The sequence below is a fragment of the Triturus cristatus genome, chromosome 9 (genome assembly GCF_964204655.1).
Source record: "Triturus cristatus chromosome 9, aTriCri1.1, whole genome shotgun sequence".
NCBI lineage: Eukaryota > Metazoa > Chordata > Amphibia > Caudata > Salamandridae > Triturus > Triturus cristatus.
In genome coordinates, this window is record NC_140592.1 from 1033887675 (window position 1) to 1033904248 (window position 16574).

Here is a 16574-nt window from a genome sequence, read left to right on the forward strand (position 1 = left end):
AGTCTGGCATTCCTGAGTGTAATGGGAATTCCACAAAACAATTACCTTAAGTGCAGGGAAATTGCAGAAAGCATTTAGATTCAGTGTATGTTGTTAGTTCATTAGTTGATGTTGTAATGGAAGTGTTAGCCAGCACGCTAAACGGAGATGCATGTTGACATGGCGTTGTCACGCTTCTAATGGACACTGATGCTTCTGCTTTTAAAAGTGCATGGGTCCGATTATATCCTGTTTCAGAAATAGAGTTGGGTGAAAACACTAACAGCCCATGGAACTGTGTGATCTCACCTTAAGAGACGAGTTCAGATATCTCCGTACATTAAAGAAGTCCTGAAGAAGTGACATCGTTAATATAAACTCAGGGAGGGGGGCACGTTCCTTTTTTGGCATTCTGCCCTGGAGGATGGGATCCCGGAGGCCATGCACCTCCTCCTCTATAATTTAACTATGGCCCGAGGTCAATAATGGCTTGGGCGGGGAGCTGCGTGACTGTTTCCCCGGCGGGTTTTGGTTGAGTGTGAGCGGTTGGCCATAGGCCAAAGTCCATGTGTGGCGGAGAAGCTGGGTTTAGTTCTAAGTTTGGCCATTAAATTATCGTTTCGTTAAAAAAAGAAAAAAACCCTAAACAAAATGAAAGGTTATAGTGACATTATAGATAAGATTTTGCAATTCTATCTCACTTCATATTAAAAAAAAAAAAAAAAAAAAAACTTTAGAAATTCACTGTAAAAATTAAGGTTCAAGCACCCTGATAGTTGGATGAGAATGTCAGTGACAACTTAACGTTTTGAACAAGAAAAACACAGAAATTCACCAGTTATGGTTAGCAGAGCTAACTATAACGTGCGTCCCCGTCATGCAGTGCTTATGACCTCATATATTATGTCATCATTACATGTTCTGTGACCTCATTTATGAAATCTCAAATTACATCATCCAAACGGCGTTTTTACTAATTGGTCAATAAAGAAGTAAGGCTTTAAAGATATGAAAGTGAGGATTGGTTCATTATGCAGAAGCTCCTGAACAATGGAGTTTCAAGATGTAGAGAGTCGATGCTTCTGAATAGTCTGGAACCCCCTGTGGTAGTTAGTTTGTGGGACAGGTAGGTTGGGGTACCAAGGTGTGTGGCTTTGTGATCGACGCAGGCAAACTTGAGAGGGTTTCTGGTTTTGATTGGAAACCAACTGAGGTTGGTCAGTATGGAGGTGATGTGATCTGGTCTACAGGCGCCCAATACCAGGTGCACTGCAGAGTTCAGTGTTGCTCTGAGAAGGGCTAGATGAGGTTTGGGGATGCCAGTTAAGAGGGCATTTCATAGTACCATTTTAGAGAGCAATAGGGTTTGGACCATGGTCTTGAAGTCGTTGGTCGGGATAAAGGGTTTACTTTTCGAAGGAGTCTGACTTGGTGTTGAGTGGCCCTTAGTATGGCATTGATGTGAATGTGAAGATTTAGGTTCCTGTCAAGGATGAAGCCCAGGGATTTTGCAGACTGAACAATTGAGGGTTTACTGTCAACATTGATTGTGGAATCCAGCCAAGTTTGTATACGAGTGGTACTTTGGGGACATGAGGTCGGGAGGAAATCCTTGTTCTATTGGTTAACTTTGAGGTAGTATTCCTCCATCCATGACTGAAGATATTTGAGTGTGTTTGTCGTCAGGAGAGAAGATCTTCATGTAAAATTGGGTGCCATCAGCGATCAGGTAAAAAAAAGGATGTTTTGAATTGTGTAAGAGTGGCTGGAGGTTCCATAGATAGGTTGAATAGGGTTAGCCAATTTTATGTGTGGGGAGCGGTTTGTTGGGTATGATTCATATCATTTTTAACACCCTGCCTACAAGGCCCATCTGCTCCCTTATGATTTTTAGCAATTATTTTTTTTTTAAATCTGTTTTTATTAGTTTAAACAAGAACATTCTTTGGCGTTTGGCATGACAGGCAAGCAGATATTCATAGGCATGTGCAGGGGATCTCCCCATATCAGGGTCAATACCTACAATCCCGATATGCATTCAAGTCAAATTGTGATCGCTGCCCACTTCGGAGCCAGCTGCAGTCTCATGGGCAGTTCCAGGGGGTTCATTTATTTATTATCATAAAAATCAGCGTATCCCTAGAGGTCTTAGAATCGCTTTAAAACCAATGCTATGCAGGAGCAACAAAATTTTCCTCAATAAATGGTATCAAATATTGAACAAATGTAGTTTAGATCTAAGTCTATTGATCGTGGAGGAATTGTCAAAAGAGTTAAAGACTTTGGAAGAAGAACTTGAAACCATTAAACGCGAATTGAACACACACGAAGACTTGACAAAGACATTGGAAGATATTAATACTAAACTTGAGAAATATGCTAAAGAAATAGAAGAAAGGAAAATCAAAAAATATAAAAGACACTATAGATTATAAGTTGGAAGAAGTCTATAGTTGGGCAGATGTTTATAATCAAAGAAATTGGAAGAGACCGCAAACAGGAGTGAGTTCATCACAAGAAAGTATCATATCAGAATCTGAGATTGCACAAAACAGGAAACCTTTAGGAAGTAATTCACAAACAGCACGCAGAGACCAACAGAACAAGGTAACTTTTTTAGAGACCAGCCCGGCCGCCAACAATGCTCCTTCGGGTTCAATAACAACGGGAGAACCCCAAAAACAAGGAGGGGAAAAAGAAAAAACAAAAGAGACAGAGACAGAAAGAGCACTTCAATCAACCAAAAAGAAGACAACCTTGTCATAAACATATCAGGGATCCAATTAACAGCAGCTCAAACTAAACTTTTGAATAAAGGTTTTACTTTTGTGCCTAATTACAGATCAAATGCTCAAGAAACAGAAATTGCAGTCTTCAAATTTTTACGTACTTTGCGACTAAAAAATTTATTTTCAAATTTACAACTGCCTGAAAAATCTGAATGTGAGATGAAAGAATTTAAAGTAAAGAGTACATTCTGCGCTCCTACGTCACACAAGACTATTGATGCGTTTGAAAGAGTGATTACTACTGAAATGAAGAAAATCAATTATTTGAGTGGAAATACAAGTAATTTCTCGAAAAAGGATTGGAACACATTGAGATCTTTAAAAGAAATGACTAACATCACCATACAGAAAGCAGATAAAGGAGGAGCTATAGTAGTGATGAACACTGAATTCTACACTGAAAGTGTACGCACACATCTACAGGATACCAATACGTATCGCAAAATTGAACAAGATCCCACTGATGTTTTTGCAGAAACATTGAAATCTATTTTGGAAAAAGCTTTAGAGTTGAAATGGATAACTGAGAAGACTTTCCACTTTTTAAACATTAAGTATCCAAGGAGACCTCAATTCTACATGCTCCCGAAAATTCATAAACATGCCACCATACCACCGTTTAGACCCATCGTGTCAGCTTGCGGATCAATCTCAGAACCACTAGGTCAATACTTAGATTGGTTCATACAACCACTGGTTCAAAATTGGAGTACCTACATTAAAGACACAACTGCTTTTCTAAACCTTCTAAACGAAGTGATAATTCCAAAAAATGAGCAAATATGGCTATGTTCTATTGATGTTACAGCACTTTACACTTCTATCCCCCACCACGAGGGTTTAGAAGCAATGGAATGGAGATTACTGGAAAATGACATCACAGGAACAGAAAAAGTTTTTTTGATGGAATTATTACATTTTGCGTTATTCCACAGTTATCTAGAATGGGAGAATGACTTTTACGAACAATGCAGTGGAACTTCCATGGGTTTTGCGGGGGCACCTTCCTACGCCAACACCTTCATGGCAAAATTTGAACATGACCACATACTGAATAACCCACATTGGAAGGAAGGCATCATGATCTTTAAACGATACATAGATTATATTTTTTTAATTTGGAAAGGAACGAAAGATCAACTAATTGAAAACATCCACGCACTGAATTAGATACACGATAGGATCAAGTTTACTCACCAAATAAACATCAATGAGTTAGCATTCTTGGATGTGAAAATAACAATTAAAGATGGTAAAATAATAACCAATGTTCACACAAAGGATACAGACAGGAACAGCAGTTTGCATTTCGACAGTTTTCATCACTACTCATTGAAGACACATCTACCATTATCTCAATTCATTCGATTCAAGAGAATTACATCAGACCCGAATGACTTATCCTCCACCATCGATAATCAGATCAAGAAATATTTAAAACGAGGATACCCTGAAAGTGTATTACAGCATTCAAAGAATAAAGTTCAGTCCATGGACAGAGATCTTCTACTCAATAAAAAAGAAAAATTGGAGAAAAAACTCACGGTATGCGTATTAAAATACTCAGCCCAATCCAAACAGATCACAACCATCATGAGAAAACATTGGCCACTTATCACAGAAGAACCAGATTTGCAACCTCTGGTAGCTAACCAAATTACATTTGCATATAAGAGATCAAAAAAAAAAAAATTGAAAATTAATTAAGAAACAATCAAATCAAAGTGAAAAGATGATTTATAAAGGCATGAAAAGATGTGAAAACTGTACACATTGCAATAATGTGATAACCGGTCAACAATTCAGACATCCGATGACTGGACAAATGATTCCACTTCTGCATTCCAGCACTTGCGACACGAAAGGAGTTATTTATGGAATAAAATGTCCCTGTGGTAAATTATACGTGGGCCAGACAGAACGTAACATAAAAATCAGGATTACAGAACATAAAAGCAATATCGGAAATAAAAATCGAAAGTCCACACTGGCTATGCATTGGATAGAGGCTGGTCATAATATTGCGCAACTACAATTTACCATACTAGAAGTGATCAAACCAAACTCATTGATGGACACTCACAAACAGAGACTGAGAGCAGAATATTTCTGGATCAGGAAAATGGGCAGCATGCAACCGGCAGGAATTAATGACAGAATTGAACTATCCTGTTTTCTATAAACTACAGAGGAATAATTGTTTGATTTCCTGCATGGACAGCACATTTTTAATATGATTGATCTAACAGGACATTTGCTGATGGCATCACTAAACTGTATTAATTATTTTTTGAGCATTGTTTAATATTTATTTCGCATTGGGTGATCACGTAATTAATTTACTAACACATTGGTTCTTTTTTACTATATATGGTTCTTTTGTAGAATCATCACAAGCGTGATATAGATTGTTTTAAATTTTTTTATAGGAGCGACCAGTTAGCGCGCTTCTAACCAGTTAAGCAATACATAAAACAAGTTAAACATACGTGGTTTTGGTAACTGAACCCTGATAGGTAGAGAAAAAAGCGGGATTATTGTAAACACGGAAGTAAGTAACTGATAGGTTCCGTGAATCTCTGCATGCTATTGGTTGTAAGCGCGACTCGTCAGCGCGCTCTCAACCAATTAAGTCACATATAAATACCGGAGACATACGCTTACTCGTTAACAGAACCCGGATTGAGGGAGAGGCGGGAACTTTTTTCTACACACCGAAGTAAGTAACCTAAAGGCTTGTTAAGTATTGTCACGTTAACTCAGTCTTCGTTTTTTCGAACAATCAGTCATCAATTGTTTACGATAGTAAACCGTTACTGAAATGTAGCAAGCACATGTTTTACTTGATTTAGATCGTTTTTTCACATTTGTGTTTAGTAGTTATAGGGAAATACAGGAACTGGTTTTTTCTCATGATGCAGATAGAAGTCAGCCTTTAAACCTCACCAATTTGAAGAACAATGAAAACTTTATCATATATGAGACTTAGGGAACAGATTGCATTAAGGTCCATTGAATGTATTTCATTAATATATTAGACAGAGTTTAATATTGAAAGAGTATGAGTATAGTACTGAATAGCTCATTATATTTCCTTTATTTTTTCTGTTTCAGACCCCTGAAGAAGGGTCTTTTTTGTTGACCCGAAATGCATTGGGTTGTGTGAAGATGTAAAATGAATATGTTTCTTTGCTAAAGAGATGAGAAAATATCACAATATGAAAAACAGAAGCGTAATAAAAGAAATGAAAGCAAAATTGAATTGAAGTGGATGGAATTCTTTATCTAACAGATTAAATGTGAACAAGACCTGAACAGGTCCAAGTATAATTTGTGCGCACCTCCAACTTGGAAGTGAGAGGTATCACTTTCTCCCGAATTCATACAGTTCCAGGGGGTCACATCAGGAGTGACAGTAGTAACTGTGAATCAGCCAGACTCCTTGCCGGTACACGGATGCCGCCCACCCCTTTCAGGTAGTGTAAACAGGCAAATTACCCACAATTCCCAAAGGTTATACATAACAACAAACTCTAACAGTGGCAGCATGAGCTATACATACAAATGTGTTACCCCCCCGTCTGTCATGAACTCCCCACCACTCCATCCCCCCCCCGGGGAGCGTTTGTGTGTGCGTGCTTGCGCCTCAACCGTGATCATCACTATGCAGGTGCGGGTGCCGCGGCGCTGGGGGAAAGCAGGTAGAGGCCTATCATCTCGACAGTGGAGCAGCCCCCGGTCCGCCCTCACCCCCGCCAACCCCGGCGGCCTCCTCCTGCGACCCCGCGCAACCCTCCGCGCTCAAGCGTCTGAGCTCCCCCAGCAACTGCCTCCAGCGGTCCGCCATGGGTTCCCTCCGTAGGCCCAGTGTTTCCTCCTTCTGGATAGCGGTCCCCTCGGCCCCGGCCCATGCCTGAAGTGAGGCGCTCCAAGCCTGCGCGTGCGGCGGTTCATGCGCTTTCCACCGCTTCGTGATGAGGCGCGCCGCCACTACCAGCCCCAGGTCCATGAATCGGGACGTCACCTTATCCTTTCGTGATCGCTTAAAGTGGTGCAATATGTGTTCGGGCCAGTCGAATGGGATAGTACGACCCACACTCCCCAGCAACAGCCCACTGACCGTCCTCCAATAGGTGCCCAACCTCGGGCAGCTCCACAACATGTGCAAGAAACCCGCCCCCGGCTCTCTGCATCTAGGGCACACCGCATCAGTACGGTGGAAGTATCTGTTAATTAACTCTGGCGTGAGGTAAGCTCTGTGCACGATAAATAACTGAATTTGGCGGAACCGCATGTTCCGGGGTATACGCACCGGGCCCTTGAGTATCCTTTCCCACTCCTTGTCCGCCAACGCTCTCCCCAGGTCCAGGTCCCATTTTGCACGGAGGCGGTCCAAACTGATGGACGACAACTCCCTCAGCGAAGCCGCAAACCAGCGGATCAGGTGCCCTCCCCTCCCCATGACATGTAAATATTGCATGGTCAAGTGCTGGGTGGGTTCCGTGGCCATATCCCCCCATTTTGCAGTCATGCTCGCTATCAGCGAGCGATGTGTCAGGAACCCACCGGGCGGGAGCCCGTCTTCCGATACCAGGGTCTCGTATGTTATGAGCTCGCCTTCCCGGTACAGATCCCCCAGCGTGCATACATCAGCTCCCCACCAATCCGCCAGCATGGGGCCGTGAGCACTCCTCCCCCACCAGGTGAGCCCTCCAACGGTATAGCCGGCGCATACGGGACAATAGTACGGGTGAGGAACAAGGCCCTCCGAAAACACCTATGCGCCACGTCCAGAAGGAGTGGTAGCGGGCGCGCGACCTTATGGAGAGGATGGAAAGACCTGGTAATCTGCTCCAGGGAGTAAGGCGCCAGCTCCGTGGCCGTGTCATCCCTGCCTCTATCAGCCAGCCAGCGGGCCACCCATTGTAGCTGAGCGGCCAGGTAGTAGTGCTCAAAGCAAGGAGCGGCTAAACCACCCCTGTCTGTCGGCAGAAACAGCTTCGCAAGCGCCAGCCTGTGCCTGGCAGTGCCCCAGATGAGTTCCCGCAGCAGCTGATTAAGCTTACCAAAAAATGCGGGGGGAATATACATCGGCAAGTTAGCAAAGTAATATAGTAGGCGGGGGAGCATGACCATTTTAGCTAGCGCCACCCTGCCCGTAATCGTCAGTGGGAGCGTGCCCCAGAAGCGCACCTGCAGCCTGAGCGCCGCGACCGCCCTCCCCAAGTTCCCGTCGAAAAGGTCAGCCGGGCATCGGTAAATTTGTATCCCCAGGTAGCGGAAGGTGTCATCCTTCCATTGGACCATCGTGCCGTCCAGGCAGTATCTCAGATCTTCAATCCCGGCGCTGAAGGCGTACAGGCAGGATTTAGCTGCGTTCACACGAAGCCCCGAAGTAGCGGCGAACGTTCGCAGCAGCTGTGGCAGCCCCTCCGGAACACGCCCCACATCCCGAACATAGACCAGCAGGTCATCCGCGTAGAGCGACACGTGGTGGACGGCGTCCCCCAGCGGTATACCATCCCCCAGAGTCGCCCGCATAGCTGCAGCCAAAGGCTCGATTGCCAGGGCAAACAGGAGCGGGGACAGTGGGCACCCCTGACGGGTACCGCGGCACACCGGTATCGCCTCCGAGACGTATGGGCCCAGCCGGACACGAACCGTGGGGCGCCTGTATAGCAGGTCGACCATCTTGAGGAAGTCCCCCGTCCAGCCCATATCGCAGCAACACCTCAGCCAGGTAGCCCCACTCCAGGCAGTCAAATGCCTTCTCCAAATCCAGTATGAGGCACCCCGCTCTGGGCCACCTATGCACTGCCTCAGTGGCCACCCTGAAATATCTCCTAATGTTCAGCGACGTTGACCGTGCCGGGACAAAGCCATTCTGGTCGGTGTGCACCAGATGAGGAACTACCGGCGCCAGCCTTTCTGCCAGTACTTTTGCGAGGATTTTGTAATCCATGTTAAGCATCGCCAAGGGACGGTAGGAGCCCAGCGCCGTGGGATCTGTCAGGCTTGGGCAGGGAGACCAGGAACGCCTCCCGCATAGAAGGGGGGAGTGACCCCTCCTCCAGCGCTTTGTTGTAGAGCTCTCGCAGTAGCGGCGCCAGGGACTCACGGTATGCTTTGTAGTACTCCGCGGGCAGGCCGTCCGGCCCCGGTGTCCTCCCGGATGCCATGGACTGTATCGCCTCCCCGATTTCTTCCAGGGAGAGAGGCCCGGCGAGCTCCTCGTTGTGTGCCGCCGTGACCGCAGGGAGCTGGACGGAGGCCAGGAAGTCCCCAAGAAGATGCGGGGGGCCAGTTCCCTTTGCTTTGTACAGTTGCTTATAGTGATCAACAAAGGCCTGATGTATTTCACGCTGTGTGTAGACTAGCGCTCCATCCTCCCTGCGAATCGCTCCTATGGGGGCGCGTCGGTCCTCCTGCCGTATTAGCCAGGCGGCGGCCCGCCCTGTCTGCCCTAGCGTGCGTCCTGGCCGTGTGTGCGGCGTAATTGTGGCACCGGAGCCTCTCCAGGAGGTCCGCGTGCTTTCCCCAGAGGTCCTCCAGGGTGTGCGAGTGCCGACCCCCTCCCTCTCTCTCGTATCGCTGGAGTTCATTCTCCAGGCTCGTCAGGGAGTCTGAAAGGCTTCTGCGGATATTCCAGTTGGCCCCCAGGCAGTGGCCTCGGATGGTCGCCTTATGGGCCTCCCACTCCACCAGTCCACCACTCGCCGTCCCTTCGTTTGCTTCAAAGTACGCCAGAATGGCCGTACCGAGGGAGGATCGAAACTCCGGGTCCTCAAGCGCGCTCTGCTGAAGCTGCCAGGTGGGCACCGGTGGCCGTTCCACTACCCAGCTAAGCTGGAACCACAAAGGGTTATGATCGGAGTGCGTTCGGCCCAGATATTCAGATCTCACTATAAGCGGGAGCAGTGACTGGGAGCCCACCAACCTATCCAGCCGGACGGGCAGGTCGTGCACTGCCGAGTAGTAAGAATAGATCCTGTCCCTCGGGTGGAGGGTGCGCCACAGGTCCTGCAACGCCCAGTGTGCGAGCCAGTCCCCCAGCGCCCGAGCGTTGGACTTCACCATCGCAGCACGCAGGGGAGGGAAGGATCTGTCTAGCTGGACATCCAGTACCATGTTAAAGTCCCCCCCCAGCAGCCAGGGGAGCCCCGCATAAGGGTGCAGAAGCCGCGTCAGGCGCCCCAGGAAGGACGGCTGGTCAACATTGGGCGCGTATATCGAACCCAGTAACATCTCTTGCCCGTTCAACTTTCCCCGCACCAGCGTGTACCTGCCCTCGTCGTCCACTACCACCTCCTCGCACCTGAAAGGAACTCCCGCTCGCACCCATATCAAGGTACCTCGCGCATGCGCCGAGTAAGTGGTGCCATATGTGTGCCCTCTCCATCTTCTGGAGAGCCTGCCCAGCTCTAGCTGCGACATATGTGTCTCCTGCAGGAGGGCGATCCCAACCGAGTGGCGTTGTAAGTAGGAGAAAATGGAGTAGCGCTTTGACGGTGTGTGCATGCCCCGTATATTCCAGGTCACAATGTTAGTGTGTGCCATCGTAGAGTCGGTGAAGCCAGCCGGGCTGGAAGTAGAGTGCTCGCACCCGGGGGGGGGGGGGGGCGGCGGTGTGACCCAGGGTAACATATGAATGCGCTGCCGTGTGAACAGTGTAACTTCTGAGAACAGTTTAACGAAAGGGGCGTATTCCCAACGGGGCATCCGTCCAAACTTTAAAGAAGCTAATTAACAGTGCAGTGTGTCAGTGTAGTGCCTGATGGGGTACGCGCGGAAGTATCGACAAGGTGGCACAGTTCCCCCTCCCCAGTCTCCTCTAGATGAAGGGAATGCAGCATCTCATCTAGCATGGAACCGCCACGCTATCCGAGCGCGGGGGCGCAGCAGCAGGGGCTCCCCGCTAGAACCTCCGGTGGCGCGCGCCACAAGCAAGCCGCCCTCGCGCAGCCGAGTGCCTCCAGCGCTAATCCTATGCCTTCCGCGGGATCCCCCAGGACCCCACCCTCTCCCCCCGGTACCCAGCTGCAGGGCAAGAATGTGGGCATGTCTACCCCACGTGATTCTCTCCCCAGTGTGGTGCGGTATCATCCCATCACACAATCAAGTCAGCAGTCTGTGGGGTCACCACTGGTAAAGCCAGTTCCTCGGAGATCGCCGTGGACGCGGACGAGGCCCCACTGGTCCCCGGGGCACTATGCGCTCCGATCTCCATGCAGTCGTCGCTGTGTGGCGTTCCCAGTGTCGCCACCGCGTCGAGGACCTCCTGCCGCTCCATTCTGATCCTCTCAGGGCTAGGCGCCACCAGTCCCGTCCGCGTCGACTGTCGACCTCCCCGCCTCTTGCGCTTCCTGGGTCCTCTCTCTGGGCGGCCGTCAGGTTCTGTGCCCGCGGGTCTCCTCCCCGTCCACTGCCCCGTCTCCTCCAGCCAGTCCCAGACGTCCGCCGGGGAGTCAAAGAAGCGGGTCCCTTCCTTTGCCACCACTCGCAGACGGGCAGGGAACAGCAGAGAGTAGGGCAACTCCAATTCCCGAAGTTGCCTCTTCACCGCCAGGTAGTTGCTCCTGCGCCGTTGCACAGCCGCGGTGTAGTCCGGGAAGAACATTACACGACTACTGCCAACTGTCGGGTCCCCAGATTTGCGTGTTTCACTCAAGACCGCATCCCTATCGCGGTAGTTCAGGAGCCTGAAGAGGAACGGACGGGGCCGGGCCCCGGGTCTAGGCTGTTGCGCCGGCACCCTGTGCGCTCTTTCCACCACAAAGTGTTGGGACAGCACCCCCTGCGGCTAGAGATCCCGCAGCCAGCGCTCCATGTACTGCTCCGGGTTCCTGCCTTCCACGCCCTCCGGAAGTCCCACGACGCGTATATTATTGCGACGGGAGCGCCCTTCTGCATCATCAGCCCGGTCTTCAAGCGCATTAACCCTATCCAGCACATCCTGCAGCGCTGCGCTGTGACTCTGGGTAACGGGCTGGATCTCCCGAAGCGTCTGGCCCTGTACCGCAACCTTCTCGGCTAACTTACGGTGGTCCGCATGTAGGAGCGTAAAGTCGGAGGTAACCTTGTCGATCCTGGTTTCTAAGGACTCTCGTCTGTTCCAGGCTGGCGCGGAGTCTCTCCACCGCCGCAAGCATGACATCCATTTTGGCCGACAGGGCCGCCGAGTGCGGCTCCACGTCTCCCCCTGGGCGGCCCTGCGCGGGGTCCAAGCTCACCACGCGTGACTGACCCTGCTGCGTTTTGTCGCGGAGCCGGCCCATCGCGTATTGCTGAGCAGTCGGCATCCACAGGCTGTCTCCTGATGGTGTGGGTGCAGCCAGATGGCGGCGCCCCTGCTTCTTCACGGCGCGCCTCTCCGCACGGCAACCGGGGGCTCTGTCTCAGTCCCGGAGCGCAAGTGGCCAACCCCAGGCAGGTGGGCGACGAGGCGGGCGGCAGGCCCCCAGGGGGGGAGGCGTCGGTCCACTCAGGGGTGGCGTCCTCTGGTCAACAGGGCTTCCGGACCAGTGTGTCGCGCGTCTCTCCCCGGGTCAACACACCACTGCCCTCGTCCTCTTGATGTGCCAGCCGGTGGGATCCCCCGCAGCTCCCCACAGCGGCTCCGACCGCGACCAACCAGTCCCTCACCAGTCACACCGGGTACGCCCGATCGGCGCCCGCCGGGAACGCACATGGCTCCCCTCGGCCACGCCGGCAGTGTTCAGGCCAGTGTCACCCCAGTGTCGCCGAGTACACCCGACAGGTGCCCGCCGGCCATTCGCTAGGCCCCCGGGCCCACGGAACGTCACCACTCCAACACTCAGCGTGCCTCAGCCAGTCACTCAGGGGGTCTCCTACCTCCCAGTCGCCGGGTCTTCGCCGCTGACCACAACGGTAGACGCCCCGCTCTCATGGGCCGCCGCTCCCAAGATGGCGTCCCTCGCGAAATGGCGCCCGTCACCGCCTGCACCAGTCCACCGGCTCCCAGCGGCGAGCGTCCCACAGCGGAGCCTCCGGGCCCGTCAGCCTGCCCAGTTGCACCTTCTCTCAGTCTCTGTGCCCCAGGCGGCCCCTCCTCTCTCAATGCACACCGGCCTCGGGTGCGGGTGTGATCACAGTTCTCCCAGGCCTCCGCTCACCCCGCAGCTGCAGCTCAGGCCATTCCGCAGGTTCCACGGTCCTCGGTAGCGCCCTATTCACCCTGAGACCTCAGCGCTCGTCGCTTCGGTGGGGCCCCCAGCTCTCCGTCCGCTACTTCCCCAGCAAACGACTCACCGATGGCGCTGGTCCCCTTGACTCCGGGCGACGAGCCTCTCTGCATGCAGGCTGCACAGGCCTGAGAGCCTCGGCGCTCCTCCAGGTCGCGGCTCCGCCCCTCACCGCCACCCGTCTCCACACAGGCCGCGACAGGCCATCACGGCGCGGCCCAGGGCGCCGCCGCTCCTCAGCACTCCATCGCAGCAGACCCTCCGCCGCACTGCCGCCTCCGGCCGGGAGCCCCTCGGCAGCCCCCACAGCAGTCTCACGGAGGCTCACTGGTCTCCTGGCTCACCGTTCTCCACTCGCCCGGCTCTTCCTCGAACCGGCCTCCGGCGTTGCATCAGCCTCCAGCGGTCAGCTCCAACGCGCGGGTAGCCGCGCACGCCCTTTTCTCGCCGGCCCCGCCCGGGAGCAGCTCCCCACAGCTTTCGGATCTCAGGGATCGTCCCCGCCGTCGCCCCACACCCGATCAGCGCCCCACAGGCTAGGGCTGCCCCTCCACAGGAGAACTGGCAGGAGTTATCGGGGGTAACGGTCGGAGCCTCAAGCACTGGCGTCCGCCATGTTAGCCGGTTGGCCACCATGATTTTTAGCAATTATATGGTTGACCGTGTTGATGTCGATAGATCTAGCACGACCAGCAGGCATGACTCCCTTTTATCTAAGAGGGTGAGTGTGTTGTCCATTCTGTGTAGTATAGTAGATTCCATACTTCTGCCGGTTCTGAATCCAGACTGGTGAGAGTCAAGCAGATTTTTTCTTCAGAGTAGATTTTCAGTTTGTTTTTCCACTCCTCTTTCTAAGACTTTAGCCATGAATGCAATATTTAATTCTGGGTGGAAGTTGTTCATGTCTTCTGGGTCAGCGTTGAGTTTTTTTTTCAGGAGAGGGTTTATTAAACCTACTCTGAAATTGTTTGTTTGGGACAATCCCTTGAGTGAGAGTCCTTTATCATTTTGGTCAAAAGGGGAGTGTAGGCAGCAGTGATGTCTTCAAGGGTTTTAGCTAGATTTGGGTCTGAAATGTTGTTTGGTTTTAGGGGCTTAGATTGGAGATGGTAGAACTGACATGAACTTGATGGATATATATATATATATATTCACTGAAAAAACCATAGGTTTCACCCATGTTATAGTTAGCTGGACATTTTACTGATAAAAAACCAATGAAATTCCCCCGTTATAGTTAGTGCAGGCAACTATAACTCACGCGACCGCAATCCTCTGCTGATGACATGTGTGTCTTTATGAAAAAAAAATATTTGTAATATATGTATAGCTAAAATTTAATGGAAGAAGACCTGGGCAAATAAGTTTCTAAATACAGTATTAGCATCAGCAGAGGATTGCGGTCGCGTGAGTTATAGTTGCCTGCACTAACTATAACGGGGGAATTTCATTGGTTTTTTTATCAGTAAAATGTCCAGCTAACTATAACATGTGTGAAACCTATGGTTTTTTCAGTGAATTTGTACGTTTTTTTAAATGCTAAGTTACTTTACGCCATTCGTGGCGTGCGCGCCCACTAAACGCAGTTCGTTCCGTGCGCGCACGGTGCGCTTCGCGCACCGCGCGCCCACTTTACGCAGTTAGTGCCGTGCACGCAGGGTGGGCACGCGGTGCGCTACGCGCACCGCGTGCCCACGTTACGCTGGATGGGCCATGTACGCACGATGCGCTTCGCGCACCGTGTGCACATGGAGGACATATTATGCGCTTTGTTGTGAAAGGTAATGTTTGATTTTTTTGTAGTGCAATGTTTTGACTATATGCCATGCACAAATTGTGCCCTTCGGGGACCATTTGCACACGGGGTGTGGAGAATATGGATAATTTTTTTTTTTTTTGCAGTTTTTTTACCGTACGCGTACGGTAAGCGTAATCGGCGATTTTTCGAAAAAAATTAAAATTGAATTTTTGCCCTTGGGGGTTCTTTGAGGACACCTTCATCAAGGCTAGGTGGTTGGGAGCAGTCTAAACAGCCCCTTTTTATGTTTTTTGCCTTTGTTTTTCTTCCACCCCCTCAGAGTGCGAGATAGAAAATGGCGGACGCCGCTTCCTGGTTTCGACCGATTCGAATGTTTACTAAGATCGAACGGCCAATCAGAATCGCGCTCGCGCACGGCACCGTACGCGTACGGTAAGCGCACGGTAAGCGCACCGTAAGCGCACCGTAAGCTGCCACAGATATATATATTGGTTTAAAGGCTATTTTCTCAGGATCTACTGAACAGATTTACACAAAACCTACAAAAGGCACTTCCTTGACCTGTAGACTACCTCTCTGCCAAATTTCAAGTAACTCTGTTCAGCCGTTCGGTCTGTAGCTGTGTCTAAAGGTCCTATGGAAAAATGCATGGGAAAAAACGCGTTTTGGGACCCCCCTTTTATCTCAGCCCCCGCTTGACGAATCCTCCCGAGACTTTCAGGGTAGGAGCGGAGCATAGCGCCCCACCTATTTTGAAAATTTCGCGAGGATTCGTCGACCGTTATTCCAAATAGAATGTTGCGGATTTCCTATGGAAACGTGGTCCTATAACTATCTACTGGCGACCGCCAGTAGATAATATATATATATATATATATATATTCACTGAAAAAACCATGGTTTCACACACGTTATAGTTGGGAATTAGCATTTAAAAAACCTTGCAAATTCACTGAAAAAACCATAGGTTTCACACATGTTATAGTTAGCTGGACATTTCACTCGTACAAAACCATTGAAATTCCCCCGTTATAGTTAGTTCAGCTAACTATAACTCGTGCGACCGCAATCCACTGCTGATGACGTCACATATTACATCACTCATGACGTTATCTAGCTAACCAATGGTGAAAGGACGGGGGTAGGGGTGCAAGCCATTCCGCAGCAATACACAATCTTATTACGTCACATATTACATCACTCATGACATGGTCAGTGACATCACTGATGACATCTCAAATGACTCACTTATAGAGTCAGTTACGCATCTAGAAAATCATCCATTCACACACTTGTACAGCCAATTATTCTTCCACAGGCCTTTCCCTATATATATTATACATATTTAAACTATACAGAAACACACACTCACTGGATGACGTCATGAGTGATGTAATGTGTGACGTCATCAGCAGTGGATTGCGGTCGCGCGAGTTATAGTTAGCTGAACTAACTATAACGGGGTAATTTCAATGGTTTTGTACGAGTGAAATGTCCAGCTAACTATAACATGTGTGAAACCTATGGTTTTTTCAGTGAATTTGCAAGGTTTTTTTAAATACTAATTCCTAACTATAACGTGTGTGAAACCTATGGGTTTTTAAGTGAATTTGTAAGGTTTTTTAAATGCTAATTTATGTATGTATTATATTTTTTATATATTTATTTTACTTTTTTTAAAATTTATTTTAAATTTTATTTAAGAGTTTTTTCCCATATAATTTGCACAGGGCTCGACACATTACATAAACAACAATTTATACACACTGTTCACTACTATTATTTTCTTCAACCTTAAATAGTTCATAAACAATCATATATTATATACAGAATATACTATCAATT

General features: G+C 49.4%; 1 protein-coding gene across 32 annotated transcripts in view; it reads left to right on the forward strand.

The window, feature by feature from the left end:
* The window catches only part of KTN1 (kinectin 1), a 484843-nt gene that overhangs the window by 94960 nt on the left and 373309 nt on the right, over positions 1-16574 (forward strand). The window lies entirely within an intron of this gene.